Source organism: Hoplias malabaricus, chromosome 4 (genome assembly GCF_029633855.1).
Source record: "Hoplias malabaricus isolate fHopMal1 chromosome 4, fHopMal1.hap1, whole genome shotgun sequence".
Lineage (NCBI taxonomy): Eukaryota > Metazoa > Chordata > Actinopteri > Characiformes > Erythrinidae > Hoplias > Hoplias malabaricus.
The window spans coordinates 40,127,128-40,132,054 of record NC_089803.1 but is presented as its reverse complement, the minus strand read 5'-3'; positions in this window follow the sequence as shown (position 1 = coordinate 40,132,054).

Below are 4,927 nucleotides of genomic sequence, written 5' to 3'. Positions count from 1 at the left end.
TATGTCTCTTTGTGTAGAATAGAGATCATGGTATATATATAGTGCCTATAGTCTCATGAGGAAATAGGTCTTGACCTGTTTGTGGCTTTGCTTTTTTTTCCCCCTTCTACAATATAAAAAAAATCACTGAGGTGGTACCCTCAATGGTACATAGACTGTACCTTTAATTAGGGAACATAATTCTGTCATACTTTCTATTCATTGTAGACTTTAAAATTTAATTGATTTAATGTGCCCCGTTTCATGTCCAGGAATGTGTTTATTATATATATTTTGATATGTAAACATTTAACAGATGAAGTCAATGTACATTAAAATTCAGAAGTGTGTTCTCTATAAGGATGTGTGATTATTTTTACTATGAAAATCAAATCCGCACAGTTGAATCACAACAGTATTCCAGGTTTCTGGAAAATATGTATCTTGTTATATTATACTTAAAGCTCCTTGGCATCATATATAAGGACAAGACTTGAGTGAAAGAAACTACACTTTCAGATGAGCTAATGAAAGGCCTAACACTGGATTTAATTCAAAGTAAGCAGAGAAATATATGTCTTGTACATGTGGTCTGTCTGTACTTTAATTTTTTTTCCATTAACGATTATTAATCCTAATCATTCTTATTATATCAGTATAATATCCCCCAAAAGTTTCTTCCTGCAGCTTCGAGAGAGCTTTTCTTTGCCACTGTCACCTTTGGCTTGCTCATCTGAGGTTTTGTTTTGTTTCATACATTATTGATGTGTTGTCTACTACCACTGCTGGACTTGTATATAGCTGCATTGTGATAACATTGGTTTTAAAAAGTCCTACACATATATTTCATTGACTGATTGAATTAAAATATACATTCAATACCATGTATTTGTTTACATTATCTATACAAAAAAATATTGTGCAGTTCAATGTAATTTATCAATTTGCAGATACAATTACAAATGTTAATGGGTAAATAACATTGTACTGAATTGTTACTTATTGTACTGACTAGTTATAGTTACTGAATCGTTAAAAAAACTATATCAAATAGTCACCAAGAAAAGTGGTTTAGAATAGTACTTTAGAACAAACATAAATCAGCTTCAGTTGTAAAAAACAAACAAACAAACAAACAAACAAACAATTAGATAATCAAGATAGTGTGTGTCTAAATTATTTTCAGAGTAACCATTTTTTTTTGCAATTAACCCCCACCCACTCATATTAAAACAAACAATTGAACAATTTTGTACTAACAAAAAGGAAAATAGCCTCAACTCTCACTATTTGTAGATGAGTGAGATAGTGGAGACAATAGCAGAACAAATTTCAGCTAAATGATTGCATCTGCCCTCACTGAACAGTTCCAATTAGTAAGTGAAATGAAAACAGAATCTCAAATTTCTTCCATTTACAGTTTAAACAACACTGTATCTGTGGACTGTGGAGAATTTATATGTAAACTGTGTTGCTTGACATTTATGGAAAGTTTGTGTGGTAACAGCCAGTTTCTGAAGCTTGTGCCACAAGCCACACTATTGCAATAGTGAGCAAAACCTTTCCAGACTTTAGATGCAAAAGAAAACAAGCAGTGTGTGACTGTCACACATAAAAAGTCTGCGCTTTAACCCTCAATTAATGTGAAAATCTGAACATTGTTAAGACGTGTAAGTGGACAAGTGATACCGTGTTTGAACGTTGTGTACTTCATTCTTTCTTTTTATTTAGAACAGCAACAACACATAGAGCACAAAATATTTCAACAACTGCTTGCATTGCATTTTTTCTCTTTCAAACCCACTCCCACAATTTCTTCCACAAAAAAGATCATCATCATCTTGGAGAAAAACATAGCTAACATCTTATCTTCTCCTATTTTGGAGAGTACATTCTGAAGCCAGAATGATGATGGTGACTTGGAAGACTTCCACAGAAGCAGAATACAACGTCCCCTTGACAAAATCAAAACCAAAAAAAAAAAAAAAATCCAACCATATGAGATACATTGCATGGAGAAAGTGAACATCTGTCACAGCAATAATTTATTAGGATACTATAGTACTATATAGTAGCACTAGGATAAAATCTGGATAACTTATTATTTCCTAATCAGCATGGTGTCATCAGTTCACACATTGTGTACATCTCAATGCATGCCTCAAGAGTTCTGCAAATATATACCCAGTTTTGTTGCACATCCACCCTTTATAAATAAGGGCCCTAGGCTCTGATGGCTGTGGAATCACTTTACATCAAACTTCTCAGTATTTCTAATGACAAAAGGGCTATTGGTAGAATTTATTTCAGTTTATTTTACTAATGGCTACCTCTGTGTGTGGGACACAGTCTATGGTAAATTCAGCAAACATGATTCTTTAAAAAATAAATATCACCTCAACTATCTATATGCATCTCATGTCTGTGTTCATGAGGTAACCATGACACATACAGAGATAGGTTTGTGTAGGTTCCCACAAGGGAAACCACAGTACCTTACAAAGTACAATTGCTTAGTTGCTGTTCATTTTGAGTTTGCTGCACACTGCACACAGAAGATTTTCCACAGAACTGCCATAACAGCACTGATCAAAAAAAGTGGATTGCACCTACAGGATAAAATATGTGGCACCAAACTCTAGTCCTGGCTGCTAGTACAGGGTAAGGGGTATGGAACAGTATGGATGTTGTGCATTAATTGTATGAAATTATAAGAGAAAATATATACATTCATTTTCCAGTGATGCATATTAGGTTCCCAAAGTTTTGGGGCAAATCACAGCCAGAATGCCATTGTGAATGAGGTCTTGCTTCTAGATAAAAATACTCAGAAGGATACACTTGCTAATGCTGCTATTAATTGTGATGTTTTCTCAGTAATAACCATTACTACCACTAAAACGTTTGACTCATATCTCACATTTATTCATTATTTATCATTATTTATTTATTCATATATTCAACATAGTCAAAACCACCTTCTTTCATTCACATAATGTTGTGAAATTTCAACATATATTATTTTTAAGTTAAGATGTGCAGAAACTAGTATATGCATTCATAACCTAAAGGCTCAACTACTGCAACACTCATATGACAGGGAGCTAATTTAAGGCATCAAATAAACGTTAATTAGTTCAGAATGCAACAACTAGATTGATTACCAGAGCTTGTCTTACTGGAATTCTGTGAAGCTGCTTTGTGACAACATCAGTTGTGAAAAGCGCTATATAAATAAATTTGATTTGATTTGATTTGATTTTAGAAATTTTCTTATGGGACTGAGGTAGTTCTCTCATCTGGCTACCTGTTAAATTATGCATTGACTATAAAATGCTCTGCTTATAAATCTCTTAATGGTTTGGGCCTACAGAATCTCACTTAACATCACATACTTTTCACTCACAGCATCCTGGCCTACTCCCAATTCCTTGTATTAGGAAAAACAATACAATTAAAAGAGCCTTTTCTCATAAAGCTCCTCAACTCTGAAATTCCTGTTGCTGTTCAGAGCTCAGACACAGTCTTAGTTTTCAAATCTAGATTGCAAACCTATCTCTTCAGGTAAGATGTTGGTTAATCATCCATTTCAGGCTGCTGTTTCTCTACTGGCATTACATATTACACTGCTATGTATAAACGCTGTCTTACTGCCTTCATTCCGTCTACTCCTCATTTCACATGTAATCTTTTCCAACTAGTTTGCTGGTAACAACCCACTAGAGTCTGTATTCTCTTCCCCTCTCTCTCTCTCTCTCTCTCTCTCTCACACACACACACACACACACATGCAAAAATTCCACATTTTGAGTCTTCTCATGTGTTGTGGGGAGTTTTCTTTGCCACTGCTACCCTTGCTTACTCATAGGAGGTTCAGACATGGGGCTCTATAATTTGTGAAGACATTTGTTGTGAAAACCTCTTTATAAATAAAATTTGATTCACTGAACTATGTTCTGTAATCCCAAGCCTTTTACCCTAATTTTTATTTCCTATATTCCAGAAGGCCATATAAAATATTTTTGTGACCTTAATAATTCTCTTTACAATAAATAAACTGCATAAACTTTCATCAGTAATATTAAGAAATTGTTTCATCTGATATTTGAATTCATAGCTTTAAGCAAATCACTCAAGATGAGTTTTTTACATTTTTATTCATGAAGTGACATAACTTAGAAGTATTTACAACAATTTTAGGACACGTAAAATTAATAAGCAAAATGGTTTCATGTGGTACATGAAAATTAAATTGTCTTAAAACATTTTTGTGTAATTGTCGCTAATAGGTTTTTATTTCAAGGTGTACAAGTGAGCTCCAGGGTCCTGGGGTTGTAGGTTCGCGGTCGCGGTGGGTCCAGAGCCTACCTGGAATCATTGGGAGCAAGGTGGGAATACCACCCTGGAGGGGGCACCAGTCCTTCACAGGGCAACACACTCACACATTCAGTCAGTAGTAGTCTGTTTAAAAAACAGATGTCTCAGAATTGTAGAAATAGCTCAAACTATACTCTCCAACTATAGCCAAAACAGTTTCCCTCCCCCTCAATACCAATTTCAGTACCATGTTGTAAAAGCTATCCACACTCGGGGGAGCCCCATGAGCAGAAAACATTCCCCAAATCTTACCTAGTATTTGATTAAAAACTATGTTATGCACAAGTGTCCTATGCTATTGTGAAAGTTTATACTTGTGCATTGGTGTCTGCGTCGCTCTGCAATTACACCGCTAAACCACTAGGGCTGAATTTCAAACATCTTTGTTAATATTTAAGAGTTAATATTTCTGGACTTTTGAACCATGTTTGTCCGATCACAGACGTTGTGATCTGGGTAGACACAACAAGTTACATTTCTGGAGAGGTGCGCAAAGCCCACATAGCATCCTACAGCATAGGTTCGACACAGAAGCATTAATTGGGCTTAATTCTCAGGTGAGAGTGACCTC